This window comes from Drosophila innubila (assembly GCF_004354385.1).
Source record: "Drosophila innubila isolate TH190305 chromosome 3R unlocalized genomic scaffold, UK_Dinn_1.0 2_E_3R, whole genome shotgun sequence".
NCBI classification, from domain to species: domain Eukaryota; kingdom Metazoa; phylum Arthropoda; class Insecta; order Diptera; family Drosophilidae; genus Drosophila; species Drosophila innubila.
In genome coordinates, this window is record NW_022995380.1 from 28,433,648 (window position 1) to 28,439,969 (window position 6,322).

Here is a 6,322-nt window from a genome sequence, read left to right on the forward strand (position 1 = left end):
AGGATAGCCGTTACTTATTTCAATATATATACTTTACTTTACTTTAAAGAAATTACTGTGTAACAAAAACTACTGCATACTTCAAGGTGATTGTATTGAAATAATAACTTTATTAACAACTTTGGTTAGCTATTACTCTCGTTCTACTTGTCCGATCTTACTGCGGTTAAGTGAGGTTATAGATAATATTAAAAGATAACGTTATTTACACTAAAAAAAAAACTGTGGGTGTGGTGGTTTTTCGCAATTTACGGGGACGGAATGAGGCGTGTCAAAAATTTAAAACAAACCTTATCTGCTCCATCGCATTTGGAGTCTGTGGGTGAAACTGTGGTATCTCTATTTCTAATAGTATCTGAGATCTAGGCGCTCACACAGACGGACAAACAGACAGACGGACAAACAGACAGACGGACAGTCGGACATGGCTATATGGCTGTTGATGCTAATCATAAATATATATACAAAATATATATACTTTATGGGATCGGAGATGCCTCTTACTCCCTGTTACATATATATACAACGAACACAATATACCCTTTTACTTATTTTTTAAGTAACGGGTATACAAATAAATTTACTTTCTTTATTTCCAAATTATGAAGAGAAAATGTAAAGGATATATTAGATGTCGACTAGTTTCAATGGTGAAATATTCATAATGAGGCAAATGACTGAAAAAGCCTTTTGGCGGAGACGGTCAGCGAAGAGTTTGGTGCTTTGAACTGAAGCAACACTGAGGCATATGATGCATAAATAAAGCTCTTTCGCCCTTAGTACCACACATTTGAATATAGAAATTGTTGAATAGACTGTTGTGGCGTTCATTTGACATATGCAACGTGGCACTAAACTGACAAATTAACGTCAAAATCAGCGACTCGTGCGTTGCAGTTGAAAGACCCCAAAAAAGGGGGCAACCGCAATTATTGAAAGCAACTCTTGTTTGTGGTCGGCAGTTGCTGCTGGCGCCTGACTGCACAGGGTACAAAATTCCAAATTTGCATTTGCCATTAGTTGTTTACCATATTTTAATTAACATAAAATAATAATAACACCACAGCATACGTGTATACAACACTATGTTATGATAGCCTATAAAAAGTATGGCAGTTCTCTATGAGGGTTAGAGAAATTGTTTGCCACATATAATATATATAGTAGTACTTAAATAAAATATCGAAGTTGACAGGTATTTATTACCCTCTTTCAACTACAATTATTGTGTAATTCTTCAAAAACTTTATAGTGAATAGAAGATATAAAAGCTCAACTCAAATGATTAGATATTTCAAAAATATTGCATGACAATAATTAAAAAAACTGAATTAGGTATGATACATATGTATGTATGTAGTTTTTTCCGAGTTTATAAATCAAATTACCCGCAATTTTATTGAAATAAAATGTTGGAGTATAAATTTAAATGTAAAAAGCATATTTAAGCAGAGTTTTTGTTTTGTTTTTTTGTTTTTGCTTGTTTTCATTGATTTGTGACACAAATGAAATTGAATTCTATAACTTCAATATATCAATATTTACTACAAATAACTCATGTATACTAAATTTAATTATATTTAATTGTGCCAACTTACATTATGCATGGTTCGACTGATATTATGTTGCAATTAATATGCATAACCAGCTTGAAAGTATCTAACAAACCATAACAGGCAAATTAATTGATATTTTTTTCTTTGTTATTTAATTATGATAATTAAACACGGCGGTGTGGTAAATCAAAGTATATTATTAATATTCTACTATTTAACAAATATACAAAATTATGAAAGGTGTCGCTGATAATTATAATTTAACATGCGTTTTGCCACAATAGATGCAGATAGCTACTATATTTAAAATAATTATATGATTTGATTTTTTTTTTGTAGACAATGATTGTGAATTGTTGAGCATTGAAAGAGTTATTAAATATCATAACTGTGGGTTGTCTAATTATTGATAATGCATATCAAATGAATATGGAAATGTAGTAAATCATGGGCAATTCATTTCTTTCAGCTAAGCCTATTATGCTTATACATTTACAGATACACATACACATAGAAATGTACTACAAAGAGGTAGATATACCTAGATATATTAAGCTGTTTGCTGGACTTGTTTATTTTACTCAGGAGTACTTTTGCTAGTGGTTCCCTTCCGCTGACTCATAAATATATTTACTTTTACTTTTTGCAGCTGAAGAAACTTGGCCTTTTGTTTGTAGCTACAAATCTTGGCTAAAACAACAACGGCAGCACGGCAGCATGAGAATGACATCGACAACAACTTAAATGACAGTTTATAGCTCCCACGTTGAGCTTATGGAGCAGGGCGGCAATGGTTATTAAGCTGCGACTCCGAGCAACAACAACAACAGCAACAATAGTGCAAACAATGTGGCCAGTAGCAGAACAACAGCACAAAATGGCAATGAGCGGATTTTCTGGCCCGAAAAAGCCAGAGCAATTTATTTTCGAAGCCAAAAGCACCAAAATGAACACTAACAAAAGAGTCGCTCCTCTAAACCAGCCTGTAACAACATGGTGTGTGTGTGTGTGTTTGCAGGTGTGTGTGTAGTGTCGATTTGATGTATCGACGCGTGTGGTTACCTACCGTTGAACAATTGTCCATTTCATTTGCGGTTGATTAGGCGTTGCGCTTGATATTCATCATACGCCGTGTGAGCGTCAATAAAACGACTATTCAGGCCTCGACAGCCATCAAACCGAATACAAACCAAAGTGGGTAAAAAAAAATACAAAAAAAAAAACAAAACAAAATAAATAGCTGTCACTGGCACAATAATACACATTTGGAAAGCTCAAATGGCTCAACGGCGCTAAATAACTTGAAAATTGAGTTTGGCGTTTTAGCTGTGAATCTCCCTAGACGCGCATTGGCGCAGAATAATTGCAAACACTTGGTTCTCATTGTTGCTGTTGTTGTGTTTTTGTAGTTGTAGTTGAATGTATCCACAAAGATTTGCGATTAATTTGGCCAGGCTTAAAGCAATTGAAGCCTTGGCCGACGCCTCAGCTTGTATCGTACTAGACATCAATTATAATCCAAATGAGCCGCACAACAATTGCCGAGCTGCTCTTATCCGCCTGGGCAATAAAATAGAACAATTTTGTGGCCATCCCCTCTGCCCTTATCCAACTACTTGCTCTCTTCCCTTCACTGAGTCATAGAGAATGGCTCTCTGAGGATATTGAACGCACTTGCCTGACTTAGTTGTACAATCGCTTAATCGGTTTGTTATTTATACATCTAATTTGATCTGCAAGCGATGGAGCAGCAACGCCCACAACAACAGCTACAACTGAATCCAATGTAGATTCCGTTCTTGTCTCTGCTTCTTCTGCCTGTGTACGCTTAAAACATGACACTTGTAAGCTAGTGTCTTGTATACGAAATAGATACAAGTGCACACATACAGACATGTGTCTGTGTGAGTGTGCGTGTGTGTCTGTGACAGTAAGCCATGGCCATAAAATGACCAAAAATTATTGAACAACGATTACAAATGTCACAAGCAGTTTTAGAGTTTATCCAATCAAATGATTTTATTTTTATTTATTTTATTTTTTTGTATTTTTGTAAGATTGACCATTGGATTTCGGTTTTAATCGGTTATTTGAGTTGCTGCATTTATTTATGTTCTTTAAGTACCCAAATTGTATTTGCAAATTAAATAAAATTGGAATTTAACTTTAAAGTCAACGAAAAGCAGATGACAAATAATTATTTAAATTTGAATTAAGAGCTAAGACGTTAAACTACAAATTGTTAATAACTGTATATTGTCACAACTTAAAAGGTATAACTTTTGAAAAGTCTGTGATATTACAATTTTTTTTTTTTATTAATTAAAAGCTTTTTGCAGGAATAATAAATTATAAAAAATTATTATTAAATTAAAAATTATTTAAATTAAAATTAGATGCTAAGACGTTTAACTACAAATTGTTAATAACTGTATATTGTCACAACTTAAAAGCTATAACTTTTAAAAAGTCTGGTATATTAAACAATTTTTTTTTAAATTAATACCAATTTTCAAGCATAATAAAAAGATTAAAAAGAAAACAGAGAATAGAGTACAAACTTACCAATAAAATATTTGTTATACTCAACATAGTTGGACTTAATTTGATGAAGATTAAATTAAATATTGAACTGAGAGTGTGTATTTGAAACGTGAAGTTTAAGCACATTTAGACGCAGTTACTTAATTAAAATCATGGCCAATTCATTACATGCAGCGCATTAAAGCGACTTGATAGTTAGTACGAGTAGCTGGCACTTAAACACATAATTCAATAATACGACGACAATAAATGAAGATGCCAGTTGGAAACGCCACCACAGAAACCCCAAATGCAGAGCATTTCGGTATAAAATAATTGAAATCCGCCACAGACACACAGACACATAGACATAGAGACAGACAGAGAGATAGACATTGAAAGAGTCAGAGAAATGAGGACACCTACTGTCTTTGACAACCACATATTCGTAGTCGGCGTCCTAAGCTGGTTAGTAGGCTAGGGGTTACGGGGGGGTTTGACGGGGGGAAATACGCACAGCACGCATTTAGCACAACTTCATTTATCTTTTGCATTTTCTTTTAGCATTTAATTAAAAAGACAAGTTCCATAGTCAACGGAAATGAAGACGATGGCGAGGAAGGTTTGTGTGTGTGTGGCGGTGTGTGGGTAAACGGCTTGCTCAGCCATAGATATCCTGTTGCCAGTAATGTGTGCCTGCTTCCGTGGCAGTCAGACAAAACAACAACAAGAACAACAACAGCAGCAAAAACAAGCAAACCCCAACAAAAGCAAAACATATTTGCGGTTTTTACGCAGACATTGTCACCCATGTGGTTGTCGCTGTCACATATGCCAGTCCGCCAGTCCGCCAGTCAGCCAGAGAGAGAGGGGAGAGAGAGAGAAGGACAACAAGTCGGCCTGCTATTCTGCTTTGTTTGTCTTAACGGTATTCCCAAGCACCACCCTACTGAATTTACCTGCCCATTAAGAGCATAATCATGTAGCTTTGATAAATGCCTACAGTTGGAAAAAAAAAATGCCTCTACTGTTGTTGGGCTTAAAATTACCGGAATGATTAATTAAAAGTGCAGTCAAAATATCTGGTTGCAAAAGTATGAAATGAAAAAAAAAAAAGAGAACCAAAACGAGTGTCCTTAATGTAAAAATCATAATTCTTTTTCGACAGCGCGTAAAACAGCAATTAAAACATGTACTCACAAAAGTGGACTATGAAAAGCGAATGAGAGAGGGAGAGAGAGAGAGAGATAGAGAGTGAAAGAGAGAGCTTGTGAATTGTGCTCGACAGCGAAAAGCTTATTACCATTTATTCAAATCTGACATCGTGCATCTTTGTGCGAGTATGTGAGAGTGAGTGTGTGTATGTGTGTGTGTGTGAGTGTGTGTGTGTGTGTGAGTGTGTTTAAATGTGAGTGCGAAATTAAATGACAACATATTTGACACTGATTCTTGTCAGATGACAGTGTGCAGCGCATGTCACGGAAATTTATCATCTCTGCCTAAATGCTTTGTGCTCCCTTTTAGACTCCCCCCCCACCCAATCAACGATCTCACGCTCCGACGGAAACGGCTGACACTTTGGTCGTGTAATTTTTAAAACATACAAAGCGAGTAAAAACAAGTGAAAATGCTGTAGACGAGATTCCTGGACGAGTAGATATCCTCTGGGCTTATCTAAAGAATAATTACAAAAATTATTTCCGTTGCAGATTTCTGACTTTGCCTGCTTTTAATGGTGAATTAAATGATTAACTTTTATATTACATTTCTGGTCACTTACTTTCCTTTATTTCAATAAAAATATATAAATAATTTTGAATGTCTATTTAAGGAGTTTGATAACTATACAACAGATATTTTGGCGTAAAATCTATTGAAATCAATGTCAAATTTGAATTTATCTATTTTATAAAATTTAAGGAGACATTGAAAAACCGGCCCCCAATCTCTTATTCTTTTAATTCTCCTTAATTTTTTTAATTTAATTAACTTCTCTCAGCTTATAATAATTGATTAATTCGTTTGTTACTATAGTTATTTCAACCAAATTGTTATCTATGCAAATCAAAATAAATAGTAGAGCACACAATTATGTTTCAGTTGGGTTTTCATCAAAATTGATTAAATATTTAACACACTCATTTCATTAGCCTCTCAGCTATACATATGTGTGTATGTTTATTTAATTTTAAATGTTTTCTATTTGCGTTATTTAATTTTGCGTTGAATTCAACTTCCGCTTT